Here is an 18,283-nt window from a genome sequence, read left to right as displayed (position 1 = left end):
ATCCCATTCCTAGGCCAAGATAAATATTCAAACACGAACTCGTGAGTTGCAGTTATAAACGGCATTGTGCATTAGTGTATGTATGTGTGCATATATCTAAATTATTTATTTTCTGGTTTGTTTAACAAGTCGTTGTTTCAAGTTCATTACATACTATAAAGTCGCAATTGATATTAGTAGCGTTTAACGATTTCTTGTTTTTATGCAGTCAGTGGGCATGAGCATTCCTGACAAACTAAGGAAAACAATAACTAATTTTCTTCCGCCGCGACTGTAGTTCGAACCTGCGCGCATCGACTGGATTCTGTAGAGGGCGTTCCTAGCTAACGAACGAGCGGCTGGTCAGTTGAATGCGAGAATCTGCTGAGTCAGGAAAAACATTTTCGCGCAAAGTGTTGTTAGAGCAGAGGTACGAGACGTTTGATGTGATCAGTCAGGCATACCCTGATGTTACTTTAGCAAGAAGTGGCGTGTTTCGGTTGCACCAGGCCTTTTTGGGGGGCCGTGAAGAGATCGCTGATGATGACCGTACTGGGAAACCTGAGACTTCGACAAACACCGACAATGTGAATCGTGTGCCCAAAGTTTTGAACGCAGACACTTTGAGTTATCACAATGGCGACTATTTTTAAGAAGAGAGAAACTAAAAACTTAGAATGGGGCTGAAATCTGAGATTTACTTATTAAAAACGTCAGAAGTTCATAATTATTTTAAGTATAATGTGATTAAATTTGACCTGAACTGAAAAATAACAATATATACCGCCTTTAGAATAGGCAATACAAGCGTGCCAATGCTTAATTCAAATTGCATGGACTTTTTGTAAACCCCGATTGGGTTGGCTTTCAGCGAATTTTGGTTTTTCCGGTTTTGCCTCATTTTTGAAGCGCAATTCTTAGTAAGTTTTGACGTCATATTCATAAACCCACGTCTCGTCAACAGTAATGATGCGTTCATTAAATATAGGATCATCAGCTACTTTGCCAATCATATTTTTTGTTTCCTCTACTTGACGCCGATTTGCAAAATATTCAGGTGTCTTGGCACTAGTCTTGTATTGAATGATATGATATGAAGCGTGTCATACCCAAAACATTGACAATAGTATGTTGAGTCGATCAATAAAAGATGTCAAGATAGTCTGGTATCTCTCTAATACCAACATGTTGATTTTCAAGCACTGTTTCTTTCATATCTTCAATGTTAACGTCAGTAATAGAACTTCACGCAAACTAGTTGTTAAAATTTTTTTCATGGTAAAAACCGCCGAATAAACTTGTAGCATTTTTATCGATTTGCAGTTTACATGGAGCCGTCCGGGTCAAATGTGATCAAATGGTACCTCTCAAAAGTTCGTTTGTCATACAGGTCTGTTGATTATGTCTTAATCAATAACTTTCCTAAGGAAACAAACTCTTAACACAAAACAGTATCATTCTCTACTACTTACAAGTTTTATCTCTCCCTTATAGTGTTGTACCCTGCACCCTTGTCTACCGCTGTAAGTACACACTTAAGTACACTTGTTTACCAATGATGCTGACAATTATTTATACATAACTATCTACTTACATATTTATCTGCAGCAATAATAATAATAAGCGGAAAACTTTGCGGCAAGTGTTGCGTTTCTCGCTCTCTCACCACTCTCTTCGTTCCTAAGTCAAGTACACTAGCACTTGAGCAGCAATGCCGCAGTGCTGTGGAATAAAGAAAATGTGTGAAAAATAATAATTGAATTAATTACAGACAGCGAATTGCAAAATTTCTTAATGAGCAAAAAGAATGGAAAAACAAGAACACTTGAATAAATAGTAGCAAAAAAGTAAAATATTAGAAAAAGTAAAAAAGAAGTCCCCTGAAGTCAATGTATTTATAGAATTGCACGTGGTTTGCGGCGCAGAGGCAAAAGAAATAATGAAGATGATTTAGTGCCAGGAATATATTAATTGTGTATAAAGCGCGGAGAGAAAATTTTAAAACTATTACAATCTGCATAGAAAATTTCAATTATTTCACAGCATTCGTGAGTAGAAACGTCGCTGGCAGTAATTATCTCCGTATGTAGGTACATATGCACTCGCTCACATAATTTGCTCCATAAGATCTTAAATGCCAGCGCAAATTTGATGCATGACAGTGTGGCTCCAAAGTAAGGTGCAATTTGATATAATTGCGGAAATTGATAATGAGACGTGATGAGAGTTATGCGACGTGTGTGTGTGTGTGTGGTAGCCGCTATGTGCTGCTGTTGGCACAAGAAATTAGCTAACAAGTGCATTTAACTGGAATTCTCATGGAAGAAGGTTAAGAATTTGGTTGTACGAGGACCAAATATGAACCAAGATGAAGCTTTTTGGTTCAAAATGAAAAACGAAAACGCTCAAAGTTTTCGGCTTATAAATTATGCGAGATAATATTTCCTACACAAAATTATTTTAGAATATAAATTTAAGTTTAAATTTCAAATTACTCCACATAAATGTAATGGAGAGTTTTGGTCTAGACTCCGAAATCTTAGGCGTTTTTCTTACCAAAATAAAAAATTAAATTTTACTATTAATTTTTTATATGATTTTTATTGACATTTAAGGAATATAAAAAACAAATTTAAAAAAAAAATCAATCCCACTTTTGACCTTAAAAAAAAAAAAATACATACGTAATATACGTACATTTTCTTATAGAAAAAACTTTTATACTCTCCATTTCATACTGCCAATTAGCCTTTCATCGAAACATCATATTATTTTCTTCCTTTGTTGTTATCTATTTATTAATCACCACTTTGCATTCCTCGATCGTCGAGATCTTCCGCACTGATCACTGTAATTAGCATTTATTGTTGACGTTCACTTTGTAAAGGTAAAAATACCGCTTTGTGTTTTTCATTCTGAGTGAGAGAATAAAAAATGATCACGACCTAGAGATTTGAAGATAATCGTTAACAACTGAAATTTAGTTGCCTAGGTCAATGATATATAATTTGTATTTTCGTTTTTTATGCTTCATCTGTTTTCTATTTTGATTTTTGGGCTTTTATTGTTTGTTTCTGGTTGATCGATTTAGTGATATAATATATGCATGTTTACCTTTATCTATCTGTTGACCTTTAAAATGAAGTTCATTGAGTCTAGTCTTAAAACGTTGTGTATTCTTTTTTTAATTTTATTGATTTTTTTTTACTTATGCAATAACGGTGTATGTATAAAGTAGAGTTATTTTAAAAGAGTTTGTCGTTGCTGATGTCTCTTTATGTTCCAGAGAAAAATACGCATTTTTTCCTCAAGTTTAAAGTATAAATACTAAGTATGTAAGCAGAAATGTTCTATATATTTAAAAATAACCATAAATTTATCTATTCATATGTTATTTTGCTTTCTCTTAGTATCAGTTAAGTGTTATCAGTTTATTTGCAGCCTTTGTTTATGTTTCTATAAGAAAATTGTATGTTGTTGTCTCTTCACGCATAAACAAGTTCATCTGACTTATCACAAAACTGAGTAAACAACCAGTTATAATATTATATCACTCATACGCCCCATGAAACCACGGAAAGGCCTTAAGTTACAGCTGTGTGAATAGAAAAAAAATTTTGGCACTCTAGAAACATAGAAACTTTTTTTAGATTTATCATATTTATATATAGTACATAAATCAAACGGAAATCATACATAACCGTTTCTAACCTCAAAAATGTATCGCACCCGTAAAAACTAAAAATTTCACTTAAACATTAATCTGCTTAATTTTTTGCTCTTATTTCATTCTCTTTCATTTCCCTTACGTATAAGTAAAAAGGTTACTCATATATGTATATATATGTACATTTGAGTATGTAATTTTATATATAAATAAATTCATATGTCTATATATACACGTTTGTCTTATCATCATTGCTCTAGTTTGACTGCCTTACAACTGGCGTTTTCCTCGTTTGCGACGGTGCCCCGGCGCACAATTGATTAACCGCACGCGCCGTTGGCGTTGTCGCTGTCATTACTCGTCATTTTCTTTCACCAATCGCAATTTTTCCATAAACATGCAGGCTACACTTACACATAAGCACATTTGCTGCATTCAAAACAAAGATTTGTATTTCTCCAGTGTCACTTCAAGCAGCAATTGCTCGCCTTCCTCTACGATTGCTAACAGAGACACATAACCTAACATACCAAACATATGTATATAGAAATGTGCCTGATTATATGTATGTGCATTCGTATTTGATTTTCCTTGGCTTGCGGAAAAGTCGTACGCGAATCGCCGATCCATACAACTTACCCACTTACTTGCAGTAAAAGTTTCAAATGCCTCAATGTGTCTGTCAAAGGCGTGTATTTGCTTATATATTATATATATATATATATATATATATATATGTTTGTATGTAGCTGAGTGCTTGCAATAGTTGAGCTTGCTTAGTAATTTCCACTTTCAGTTGAATCATGTTATCTATGTATCTTTTTGCCATGTAGCTAGTCGCCTTTCTGCATGCATGCCACCTCCCGCCCTACTTACTTTTACTCTGCATATTTTTCAGTTGTTGTTGTTATCGCTTTTACTCTTCGAAGCTTTATTTATTTATGGTTAACTGGGCGCTTGCACGCGCCACTATAACTAGGATTTCTCCATATAAACTCCAGCGAGATAAATCTCACTGTTCATAATAAAGAATGATGTTTTATGCGTCAAATAGCTGCGTACATTAACCTGTTTTATGGGCAGACGAGTGCAAGTTAAAATTATTATTTATTTGAGCGATCGTTTTAAAAGTTTTAAACGCTTACATCGAAATAAGAATCAGTATTATTTAATAATTAAAAAACTTAGATATTCTTTTTAGTTTATCATTATTAATGTTATATTAAATAGCTTGAGGAAAAATATCTTCAGACTAATTGCTACCATGACAGAGCATTGGTCATTAGAAGAACATGCGTCCAAAATGGGTATGCCCTACAACAACATCTGTCGAGTCTGCGAAATAGTAGGGAGTAAGGAAACAATTTTCCACTTTCTCTGTGAATGCTCTGCCCCATCGCAGAACCGACACAGAACACTTAGAGTACATCAAGCACGAAACCTTGAATGGATGTCTACAAAAAGCATATCGGACATTAGTAGCTTCATTGAAACCACAAAATGGTTTGAAAGAGAAGGTGAAACGTGATAGCAATAGTAAAAAGGTACAATAGGGCTGCTCTCCTAACTACCTACCTACGCTTACATCATTGTTTTCCATCATATCAATCGGCCCCTTTTAAAATCACAGCCTTGGAATCAGCTGAACGCTGTCATATCAATGACATTTTTGCTAACAGTAACTGCTATCAGCGACCGTACAGCTGTCAATCTAGTTTTGACAGTCTGTACAATTTGGACTTTTAATTAAGAGTACATGTTTTTTAACGGTATATTCAACTTTTCAATTTACGAAGTTCTCCAAGCAATTTGTTTTTACAAACATTAACGATGTGGTTTAAAAAAATACGATGAAAAATAAAACACAAAAAAGTTGATGAACTTGAAGCTATTTAACAAAATAAAAGTTATATTAAATATTGCAACAAATTTAAACATGTTTGTCTTTTTTAAATAATTTTTTTAAATAGTATACTATATTTTATTTAATTAATATTAAAAATTATATATGAATTTTTATATAAAATTTTTTGCCAAAAACTGGTTTAGTAAGAGTTTGTATGCCTGAACACAATTGAAATTAAATTGCATTCTGACTGTATGCTTATATATGTATTACATTCTCATATCTGTACATATGTAAATACATACATATGCACCATCTGCAGTCAAAATTGTGCCGATAATGTTAATTAATTTGTGCCATATCAGCGCATGGATCCGTCGTCTGCTATTGCGCGTGAAACGAAGTCAGTCTTTTTAATATTCAACTTTTCTGATTAATATCTTCATGTTTCGCCAATAAAATATTGCCAATGAATCAGTTCATTTGTCCAAACGCTTGTGGATCCGCTGCACTTGCCAGCGAGTGCATAATTGACTCTTTCCGTGGTTGGCGGCAGGAAATGTAAACAATTTACTCTCGTCTGTACATATAGTATAAGTATACCAATTATAATTGCCGTAAGTTTATAGCCATAATTAATTTATGCCAATGTTATGAAAAATCAATTCGTAGGCATTTACCCAGAGCATCGCTTTTGCCATGCACCATTGCTTTCCTGGCGCATGAAACGTTATCTCTGCAACATAAGTGCGCCTGTCATCCTTTCAAGCTCTTTTACGTCTCGCACTTCTCCATTTTTTCCTTGAAACGAATTCAAGCTTCCTTTTGTTCGTAGCTCCACGTTTATATAACGCTTTTCTTTTCATGTAATATTAAGCTGTGACATATTGCACTGTATCATTTTACCTATTGATACATCTTTTGAGTGTTTCACTTGTTAACCTCTTCATTGCTTTTATTTTTCTTCGAATGCGTAATCAAATGCGTTTATCTTGCTTTCGGATCATTTTATGCACACAGTTATGAGTTGTCAAAGAAAAGATTCAGATTATATGTATGTATCTCACACATTCCAGAGTCGTAAGGGGTTATATACACTGGCGCATAAGAAATGTATTTTTGCTGAAGCGTCATTTTATTTAAAAAATAAAGATATTAATTTTTAAAAATTTAAAATTTAAAACTTTGATTTCCCTTGTTTCCGTTGAGGATCTCTAGGTGGACCTTCGAAGAAAGCTGTCTGGCGATGAAAAATATCTTTTTTTTTTAAATTTTTGTAAAATTCAAAAGCCACAAAAAAAATTATAACAATGGGTGAATATAGGTAATTCTCGTAAGAACTTAGCATTCATCATCAAAAGGTATTGAACCATTTAAAAAAGGCTTCCTACAAAAAGAAGCTCGATATTTGGGTACCATATGAATTGTCCTTGAAAAATTTAATAGACCGAATTAATATCTGCGATTCTTTACTGAAATGAAATGAAATCGTAACAAGAGAAAGTGGATCAAATACAACAATAATGTGCGAAAAAGATTATGGTCCAAGCGTGGTGAAGCTCAACAAATGGTCGCAAAGCCAATTGACGCCTCGAAAGTTTGTGCTGAGTGTTTGCGGGATTGGATAGTCCAGTCATTTAAGCTTAAATTAGGTAATACAATATTTACAGACCTACAGCTGGGTATCTCGAATTGCGAGGTGAACTTACTATAATGACTGGACTATGGAAAGGAATAATCCACTGGATGATCCAGCGTGGTTGAAATTGATTCTACATTTTACTGTCAATAACTGACGAGATTGAAGCAAGTAAGCAAAACTTCCATCAGGACAACGCTAGACCACACACATCTTTGACGACTCGCCGAAAACTGGGAGAGCTTGGCAGTCAAGTTTTGATGCATCCACGATAAAGCTCTGACCTTGCACCATCGGACTACCATTTGTTTCGGTCAATATCAGAACTCTCTTAATGGAGTAAAGTTGGCTTGGAGAGAAACCTGTGAAAACTACTTGTCACAGTTTTTCGCCGAGAAAACAGAAAAGTTTTACACTGATTTAAAAACATCTGTAGCGGAAAAATGGCAAAAAGTGGTCGACCAAAATGGCCATATTTGGTTCATATTATAAGTATACAAAAAATATGTTGAAGTTTGTTTAGAAATACGACTACCCAATATATTAAAGAAGGTCGTGTGAAAATTTCTAGCCTATCGGTCTAGCCATCTATTTATATCACTGAAACTTTTTAACGGGTTAAGCTCAAATTTTCGGAAAAAAATTCGATATAAAAGGAAATAGAAGCACAAGTTTAAAGTTTTATAAAATCACTTAAAGGCCAAATGAAAAATATTTTTAGTTTCTTTTTTCTTAATTTAATTAAAATTATTATTTGACTTAATTTTTTTTGTATTCTCTGTTGATTATTTTCTCATTATGCTCTCATTTTTTTCTTTGCCCTAACCGCCTCATCATCTCTCTTCAGTAAGTTTTCTTATGATTATTTATCATTTCTGTTGTCATAGAAATTTAGTTGAGTGTATAACATCTAATTTTTTTGCATTATTCTCTGCGCTGCCTTCATTGCTAACGACAATATAATATTCTTAACTCATTTCGCAACTTAATACTCTTCGCAGTCTCTGCCAGTGTCATTTGCACTCTCCGCCCGCTGTGCGCCCCCAGTCATAACGCCGTGTTGCTTCTCTTGTTGGTTTTGCGGTTAGCGGCTTGCGATACCCCGCTCATTTTCCTACCACTTACGAATCATACATATATGTATATTTAACACATTCATTATGCAACAACAACCGCACACACTCACACAGCTGTTGAATAAAAAAAAGTCTTGCATTCGTCGTTAGTCGCTGCTTTTTACAAAGACAATGCTCGATTTAGCTTTGAATTGAAAGCGAAACAAGTAAATATGGGTGCGAAAAAAGAAAGGAAAAAAGTATAAAAAAAAAACAATAATAAACATGAAGAAAATGAATGAATTTGTTGCAAGCAGTTGACTTTCCATTGAAATTTTATGAAAGTGCGTGCATTTTTAGATGGAAATGGAAGCGAGTTGCATTGACGCAGGTCGGAAAATGCACTCGAGTGTTAAAGAAAACAGCGCATAGAGAGAGAGAGAGAGGCGAGGGCGATGGCTGCAGACTTGGTAAAGTTAATGGTTGCATTTTCCAAGTAAAAGCATAAATCGACGTTTGCTCGCTTCGCTATAGAAAATGCATTTGGAAAATTCGACGTAATGCGCCGTTAGTCTTTGAAGTGTGTTTGTTGTGGCGGAATTGCTTTCGCTACAAGAGACTTGCAAGCGCTGCGGCAGTTTGTAGAAATGCTGTTATTTAGATACACTATCGCGAAATATTTGGAGCAATGAGATAAACATGAAAATGTATTTCTCCAAAAAGAAACAAGTCGAATTAAACACACCAAGCATCATATATTTAAGATTTTGAAGCAAAATTTACTGCATTAAATCGATATTGATCGAAATACATCAGAAAATATCTAAATTTGCGCCATGGAACTTTTTCAATGAACTACAGAGTAATCATCATTTCTATAACCTGTGTAGGGTTTGCCACTCTCAGAGGGAAACATCGTAGACCCTTTAAAATATATATATGTATGTACATACATTGTGACAAAAAAAAAAAAAAAAAAAAAAAAAAAAAAAAAAAAAAAAAAAAAAAAAAAAAAAAAAAAAAAAAAAAAATACCCAGAAATTTTAATTAAAATGATTTTCAAAAAAATGTGTTTTGGAAAAAGCTTACAGTGATTAAGTTTTATCAAAAACACAGCCTTCAAAGACAGTCGAGAAATCGTAGAAGACATGATTCGTTCTGGACATATATTGAAAAAGTGATGAATATGGTGCGCAATACACGTCTGGCAAGTGATAGAGATGTTGGCATGAGTGCTCGTCATTCCTCGCCAGTCCGTTTGAATGATTTTGGGTATGAAACGCGTTCGTTATTCGACTCGTACCGATGAACTGATTTTTTTTTTTTCAAAAAGAGTACCGTTAACATATCTCTTTGAACATGTTTAATCGTGTGAATTCCGATCCCACATTCATGAAGAGCGTTATAACTGCCGACATAAACAATTACATCTGACGGGGATGACTTTAAAGGTGACAAAATAAATAATAATGAATAATTAAATATTTTGCATTTTATCTACAATTTCCGTTTACTTTTTTGTCGCAATTTATAGTTGAACTGCGTGACAAGATGAGTCAATTTTTCGGAACTAATCCTTCATGATTTGAGATATCGATCTCAAATTTTCCGCCGCCGATTGTGGTGGGAACGACATGGATTGTGGTCCAATGAACACTTTTTTTTGTCAAAATTCTAGTTATGGTCCATGGTTCTTGTTTATTAAAATTTTTCTGCAAATAAGCAATTTATAATATTACTTACCTTGAATTAAAATAATATTTCTAAAATACTAAATTAAATTTCAGTTTTAATTCAGTAATTATCATAAATACAATAATTAACTTATAATTTTAGGCATTAAATTAACAAATTTCAAATGTGCCCACATTAAGCTCATTTATTCCCGAACCACATTACAGCACATTATTATTAGCCATTATATTAGAAATTCAATTAAATTGCGCAAATTTCGGGCATTTATTATAATATCCGTTGAAACCTTTCAAATCCCCCGGCTGAAATGTGCAAATTCCGTGACAAAGCAAAAACAACGAAACTAAGAATAATTCTAACGCTAAAGTTGTAAAATCCTCCACAGGTCAGCGAACTTTGACTCAGCACTCACCTCAGCTCCAATGCACGGCTTAACTCGAATCAACTCATCTTGGTGGCTTACAGCTGCCACTTCAGCTGGTTGGGCGAGCATACCCACGCAATTGAATTTAACTCGCTCCCACACACGCTGTTCGTCGTGCGCGCTTCGCAGTTCGCCATTCACCGTTCACTTGCTCATTCGTTAATCTGCCTGCCGGCGAAAGGCTGCAAAAGTCATTAGTGGCGCGCATTCCCGCTGCTGCGTTTGGGGCCAATGTCAACAGCAACGGCAGCAGGCGGTGTGCGGGCGGTGTGCGGGCGGTGTGCGGGCGACAAGCATTGACATAGGTTATGTCGGTGGTGGCAGCGCTGGGTGCTGGCCCGGCGCACTCGCTGTAGGCTTGCTGACATTTTCCACTGAGCGCATCAGTGTGCCGCGCGAAGTCCCATTTGAAATTATTTATGAAACTGTTGAGTGTTGCAAATAATTAAAATGAGACAACGTCAATGAGCGGGCATCGGGAGCGTGTTAGCGTTTGTGGTTGTGCTGTGCGGACAGGGCGTGGCAGTGTGTGTAAATCTGCGGTCACAACTGCGAAATTGCGTTCATTTTATTAGTTTTTTTTTTGGGAACCATATTTCCATTTGCACAGTTTATTACAATGTAAAATTTCCAAAGTTAGCCTTTTATATTTAATACTAGCATTAATTATATTTGAAATAATATGAAGGTATTAAAGTCCAAAAAATTGGATTGGTAAATTTTTAATTTTTTTTCTCATTTTTTCCTGAAGGGGTTAGGGGTAGTCAGAGGCACGAAAAAATGAAAATTTTCGGTATTTTTTTTTTTGCTATTAAATCGTGTATTTTACAAAAGTAGTAATATGACATTATTATAGAATGTGTTGACTTGAAGTCACGAAAATTTCAAAAAAAAAAGAAAATTAATTTCCAAAGTTAAAGTTGTTTGTGTTGAAAACACAAATAGTCCGTAAGTCCTTGGAGATTCATCTCAATCAATCGGACTAAAAAAATGGTTTTATAAATAGATAATCCTGAGCCTGATCAAGGGATTTTTTTTCAAAAATTAACAAAATGGGGCCTCACGAAATTTTTGCTGAAATTTTTGAAAACAAAATCCTTCGATCTGGCCCGAGTTTATTACGTACAGAGACACATATACGTATAAACGCACTCTTAGTTTTAATTTTKCTAACTTCTCTCTTTCTTTTCATTGCACTAATTACAACAAATTCTCTCTCATATTGTTTGTTAAACTAACGGAAATTCGTATTGAGTGCAAATCCCCACTTTTGTTGTTGTTGTTATATTTAAATCGTTGCATTTTAAATCAAATAGCAAAAACAGGCACATATTCGTTTAAACGCATCTGATTAGAGAAGCCAAAAACGTGTTTGTGATTAAAAATAAAAAAAGTTGTTTTCAATTAAATTGAAGATTGGTAAATTTTCGTTTATTAAAGTGCAAAAAAGTTGTCATAATATTTTTTTTTTTAAGGTTTTATTAAAATTTCAAAGGGCAGWTACTTAAACGACAGTGAAAAGGTCCAAATCAACCTGTACCACAAAGGAAGTTACTCAAATCGAGAGATTGGGTGAAGAATCGGATGATCAGAGGCAGTTGTACGCTCCTTTTTAAAAAAAGGTGAGAATTATGGCGTAAAAAACCCCACGAAAGGCAATAAAAAACTAAATTCACGCCAAATAAACCAAATTAAAACGGAAGCCACAAAACATTTTTTGAACTCCACTCAAATAAAGGAGAAGTTGGATTTACCGGTGACAACAAGGCACATTGCACACATTTTACGCATGTCACCTAACGTAAAATGGAAAAAACCGGTGTGCAATCCTGTATTGAAGCCGCACCACAAACAAGCTCGGTTAGACCTCGCCAAAGAGCACATGCAGTGGTCAATAGAGTGGCACMATGTTGTGTTTTCCGATGAAAAAAAGTTCAACCTGGATGGTCCAGACTCGTACAGTTGGTACTGGCATGAYTTGCGTAACAATGACGTTCGTATGTCAAAGAGAAACTTTGGTGGTGGCAGCGTTATGGTGTGGGCTGCTTTCTCATCGAGAGGAAAAGCAAAAAGTTGCTTTGTGCCGCCCAAAATTAACTCAAAAATATACACAGAATTGTTGGACGACGCTCTCATTTCATTTTTGGGAGATAAAATGGATAAAGATAGCATTTTTCAACAAGATAACGCTGCCTTCCACGTCTCTAAAGAGTCTCTGAAATGGTTTGAAGAGCACAACATCTCTCTTATGAAATGACCTGCATGCAGTCCCGATTTGAATCCAGTGGAGAACCTCTGGGGCACATGTCGCGAAAAATCTACGCGCAAATAGCTCAAGGATACCTCTTTAAAACTACACTTGAGCTCAAATTGGCTATTAAGGAGGCTTGGGAAGATTTGGACCGGACGCTGCTGAAAAATTTAGTGTACTCGATGCCAAACCGTATTTTTGAAGTTATAAATAAAAATGGAGGACCAATAAATTATTAAAAATTAAATAAATGYAGCCCTATTAAAAATTAAGTTGATGCGTTTAAACGAATATGTGCCGGTTTTTGCTATTTGATTTAAAATGCAACGATTTAAATATAACAACAACAACAAAAGTGGGRATTTGCACTCAATACGAAATTCCATTAGTTTAACAAACAATATGAGAGAGAATTTGTTGTAATTAGTGCAATGCAAAGAAAGAGAGAAGTTAGCAAAATTAAAACTAAGAGTGCGTTTATACGTATATGTGGCACTGTATCCTAAAAGCTGTATAAATTTCATTAAAATCTACTGAGCGCTTTTCGAATTACAGTTGTCACCAGTTCAAAAAACATAGTTTTGAGAAAAAAGCGTTTAAAATTTAACACTAGCGCTTGAACTGCCCGAGCTCTCTTTGTTATTTGTCGAATAGCTCAAAAACTAATTATCGGATCAACGTGAAATTTTCGTAGAATATTTTTAAGACATTAACTTAATTAATGATAAAATTAAAATGAAAAAAAACTTTTAAACCAAATGTATTTAATTTTCAAATTATATTTTCAAAAGTATTTTCTCATAAAATTATATTTCTTCATTGTTCTCTTCCAATTGCAGGTTGGTACTTCAGTTATTCTTATTATCATTCCTTCAGTGCTTTCCACTTGTTTGACTCTTCAACAATATCAGATGATTACAATAATTTCACAAATTATACATATACAAAGTCGTAGTTTGCATGTGTGTTTGTTCGTCTACAATCTTGGTCAGTCGTACAGGTAAGCCACAATTTGCATGGATATCCCCAGTCAGTTCATTTATTGCTACACAAGAGAATATTTGAGAGATAAAATTGCATTATTCACGTACAACAACAAAATATTATTTACCAGCTACTGTGCATACTCATGTCCATACAATTTCAGTGTGTTCTAGCATTTGTCCGCCTCTCGTCCGTCAGATTCCCCGTTTCACCGCTTCCTTGCGCACTCACAAGTGTATCCGAGCACGCTGACGGCCGGAGGAGCGAGCGATACTGAGGATATCGCCAAAGGTAGACGAAGCCCAACGCACAGCACCAGATGCATGTTCGGTGACGTGTTGCCAAAGTGACTTGACTGATAGTTTCCATCGGTAGACTGACGTGCAGTCTGGTTTAGAGCGCTCATGTGTATATGTACTTGGATGGATGGGTGTAGCGGCGGCACAATGACAGGCGGAACAAATTGCATTCTTTGCCACATTCACTGCTATTATCATCACAATTACTTTTATGAAATTTGTATTTTATCGCGATATGTGGCTTGACAGTCAGTAATTGTTGTGCCAAGACGTTGCAGAATGTTGCCTTGCCACATGGAAAAACCGACCGTATATATCATGAAAACAGATATGAACGTTGGGACTAATTGCGCTTATATCAGTCTGTCGACTTTCATTACTTTCCATAATTGTGTGTTTTTAGCTTTAATAGTTCTTATAACTGCCGAATTAAATTTCTAATTTTATTGTAATATCTTGAAAATCGTATGATGCATGCATGCATTACCACAATTAGCTTCCTTAATTGAATTCATTCAGTGTTTATCGAAATATAAAATTTGAGTATGGAAGCTCTCGTAATTCTTTAACAAATGTTGTTCTTGTATTTGCCAAAAACATGGGTTTCCTTGCGCAAAAAACGGCCTTTTTTCAATAATTTTTTTTACATATAAAAAATGAAATATTTTAATGAAATTTTTTTTATTTAAAATACTCATATTTAATAAACATTTTGTAAAATTTTTCGAAAAAAAAAGATATCAAAATGGCAGTCATTGCGACGCCATTTCCGGCAGTCTCTCGGAAAAAAAGGTGCATCCACGTTGTCAGCAGAACTTCTTTCAGGATCATCTYAAATAAAAATAAAAAATACGTGTTTTAGTAAAGACAATAAACTAGGTATTGAACGAAGGAAAACAAAAAAAAATGATAATTGGATTTTTGGCAGACGTTTTTATAACAAAATGCAAATTTCGATGAAAATTTCTCGACATTACACTCGACAATAGTTGTAATAAAGAAAAAATCCTCCGTTCAAGAACTGGTAAATGATATCTCGAAGACCTGTGTAAAATTTCATCAAGATCGGTTAAGTAGTTCGCGGGAAATCTTGACAACCGACTTTGAAAACATAGTTTTGAGAAAAAAGCGTTTAAAGTTTTACCTACTGCGCCCTCAGCCTACACCTGACCTCGAGCGTCCACCTTTTCAAGGTTGTATCTCCGAAACTGTTAGTCGGATCAATTTGAAAATCTAGGGCAATATTCTAGAGATGTTATAGAATTTAATAAGACAAAAAAATTTAGATTTTTTGAAACTGTGAAACCCATGTAACCCCTTAAATTCATTTAAAATTTATTATTATGATTAAATGGCAACCTTCTTTTTTCAAGTTTGAAAGATTTCCAAATTGTACATTCGGAGGTAGGTTATGAAAATAGGCTGATTTCTCATGAAATCACGAATGATACTCCTTGGACCGCAAGAGATGCTTGGCCGTTGTGATGCTCAGAACTCCCAGGGTTGTATCTAAAAGACCGTCGTATATCGACAAATCGCCTAGAGTCTTCTACAAATTTATTGATAATAATATTAATTCCAGCCAATTCGCCGGGTTCGTAAAAAGTATGACTTCTGAGAGGCTTCCACCTTAGTCGACGAAAGCTGGACAGTGGAGAACCAAATGTCTAGTTAATTCCATCTCTCTTCCACGCTTATTACGCTTATTATTGCGGCGATGTGAACGATGGGCTGGCAGTTCAATGGGTCTTTTAGGTTACACTCTGGATCAAAAGGCTTTCGCAACGGAGAGCTGCGGTCATGTGAAGCTTGCTAAGAGCTAGCAGTTCCATTGACCTTTTAGGTTACACTCTGGATCAAAAGGCTTTCGCAACCCTGGTTGTTGGCCAGCGCTTACTGAACTCGCTCGAAGCTCATAGCTCCAGCGCCCGAAAGCACGAAGTCAGGAGCACACCACTCCTTGGCATCTAGATGGAATTTGGATATGAGCGGTTCAAAGGTATACTTCAAGACCTTTACCCGTTAATTATCTTTTACATTGAAAGTTGACAACTCTATTTAAAAATTAAATATAAACTTAATGAGTCCTAACAAACAATGCATTATTGAATTGAACATTTTTGGTAAACTTAAACTAAATAAAAAAACTGTTAGAAGATGAAGCCCTGTTCTATAAATGAATTCCTTAAAAGTAAATTTTTTAATCCTGCTTCAAATCACTTACTTTTGATCAATGTGAAACCCTATGGCTCAAAGCTTCAGATAAAACCAAGTAGAAAATAACTCGTGTCATTATAAAAGCTTTTATGAAAAAAATCTACCAACGAGCTAATATTTTTCAAAACATCTAAAATGTCGAAGCTCACGCGTCTCTCAACGTATTTCTATAAACAAGTGTGTTTGTCAACAATTTAATGCAATAAAATCTACGTAGTGGCATTTAAGAAAAAAAAAAATAGAAACTAAATTGTCCAACATTGAAAGCAAACATTGAATTCGTGAAGCCACAAGCGAGCCAACAACTTGTTCAAAGTTTTCAAGTGCAACTGCACCGTCAACATCCACAACAACTGCAACCACAAGCAACAGCTGCAGGCTGTCTGCAGTGCCAGTGCAGCATCCGACCGTTAACGAGCTGTGCCGACTCGCAGCTGTTTGCCATGAAATGCGCCTCACACACACACACACACACACACATACATGCGCACACATCTGCAGCGCTGTGAAGTTCAACAACTGCAACAATAAGAGCAACAAAATTAATATGAAAACATTGAAAGTATTGTATGGATCAAGCCTAAACTGCATAATGTGCACCGCCATGAACTTTTGTGTTTGCAACTTTTGCGCTTTTCAACTAGTTCTGCAACCTCAATGCATGCGCTTGCTACAATGCAACGTCGTCGATGCTGTGGCAATGAATAAATGGCTTTTCAGCAATGTATGTATGTGCCTTGAAATTCGTAATTTTAATATTCCATTCATACATTTATTATTTAGCGTGAATATGAAAATTCTCCGATCAGCACAAAGTTGGCTGCTGTTGACATTTTTTTTGTTTTCATATATATTTATTGGGCGATTTACTGTGGTTCAAGCGGCTACATTGCAGATATACTATAGAAAGTTCAGTCTGACTGGAATGGTTTTGGGATAGAACTCTCTTTGTAGACTATAAATTTTAAAATTTATAGACTTGTTATGTATAGAGCTGGCGTAAACACCGCTTACGCGTTTATGGCCGAGTTAACAACAGCGCACCAGTCGGGAAGATTCCAAGCGAAGCCAAGCTCTTCACCACCTGATCTTTCCAGCGGAGTGGAGATCTTCCTGTTTCTCTGCTCCCCCCGGCGGGTACTGTGACGAATGCTTTCAGAGCTGGAGGCTACATTGCAGAAATTCCACGAAACAACTTTGTTTGCCTTTAGTGGTTTGTGAAGACCAGTTACAGACAGTTTCTTCAGTGTATAAATTTGATAGATTATTCTCAAAATATCTCGATTTAATATCTGGATCTGGATTTAAGAAAATATTCTTTTATAACAGTCCTCCGTTCAGTATCTGCATATATTAGTTCCTTATCTCTAATCAATCTAATATGTTTAAACTAGAAGGATCGATGTTCTGGGGTTTCAATAAGAACCATTGTTCCTGAAAAAGTCCATATAAGTGTTAGAGTTTCATCTCACAAAACGAAAAAAGGAACAAGTTCAGAATCACAGCGGGGAATAATGAGCAACAAATTTCATCCAATTTTTTCGTTCACATTTCCTTATCTTTATATTTTTGTTCATTTATGGATGCAAGGAAAATAGACGGTGGAGAACAGTTATTGCTTTGTAGAACTTTTTTCACTTTTTCTCATCTAAACTTTGCGCAATTTTTGTTTCTTCTGTTATCACAGGCTAACTTGGTTTTCCTCTCAGTCACTTGGTTGTAGTTGATTTTGGCTGCTGACCCTCTTCAATCTTTAAGCACTTTATCTCGGTATTCAACTTATCCATGTTTTGCTGTTCCTTATGAACGTTTTACGTCAGTTCCAAGGATACTTATGTTCTTTCGCCTACGCACTACACCGACGCATCTATCGTTGATGTGCTTCGCTGTGTTTAAAGGATGTTTCGGCGGTTCACATACATACAGACATACAAAGTTACCATTATTTTGTAAACCATAAAGAGAACAACAACGTGCAGCCTACGCATTGGGCCCATGGACATGAAAGAGATAAGATTGAATTCTAGCACCCACGCCACTCGTTTGCATTTACTGCCACCGCCGCAAAAGTTTGCGTGGCTTAAATTCAGGCCGCGAGAAAGATTCGCAAATCTTCATTTGCTTCACTCTTTTTTATACTCTCGCAACAAAGTTGCTAAAGAGAGTATTATAGTTTTGTTCACATAACGGTTGTTTGTAAGTCCTAAAACTAAAAGAGTCAGATATA

The 18,283-nt window shown here is 35.4% G+C and overlaps 1 protein-coding gene across 3 annotated transcripts in view; it reads left to right on the top strand.

Moving 5' to 3' along the window:
- LOC108978129 (phosphatidylinositol 4-kinase beta) overlaps nt 1–18,283 on the top strand; it is a 134,434-nt gene that overhangs the window by 33,380 nt on the left and 82,771 nt on the right. Inside the window, exon 1 of one of the 3 annotated variants that reach the window (XM_018948257.1) lies at nt 13,426–13,556. The exons of the other annotated variants lie outside the window; for them this stretch is intronic. The gene's annotated coding sequence lies outside the window, so the exon portion shown is untranslated. Of the gene's footprint in view, nt 1–13,425; nt 13,557–18,283 lie in introns of those variants that run through there. 3 annotated transcript variants of the gene reach the window in all.

This window comes from Bactrocera latifrons, unplaced genomic scaffold, assembly GCF_001853355.1.
Source record: "Bactrocera latifrons isolate USDA-ARS-PBARC rearing strain unplaced genomic scaffold, ASM185335v1 scaffold_118, whole genome shotgun sequence".
In the NCBI taxonomy this organism is placed as follows: domain Eukaryota; kingdom Metazoa; phylum Arthropoda; class Insecta; order Diptera; family Tephritidae; genus Bactrocera; species Bactrocera latifrons.
This window is presented reverse-complemented; position numbering and strand designations above follow the sequence as displayed.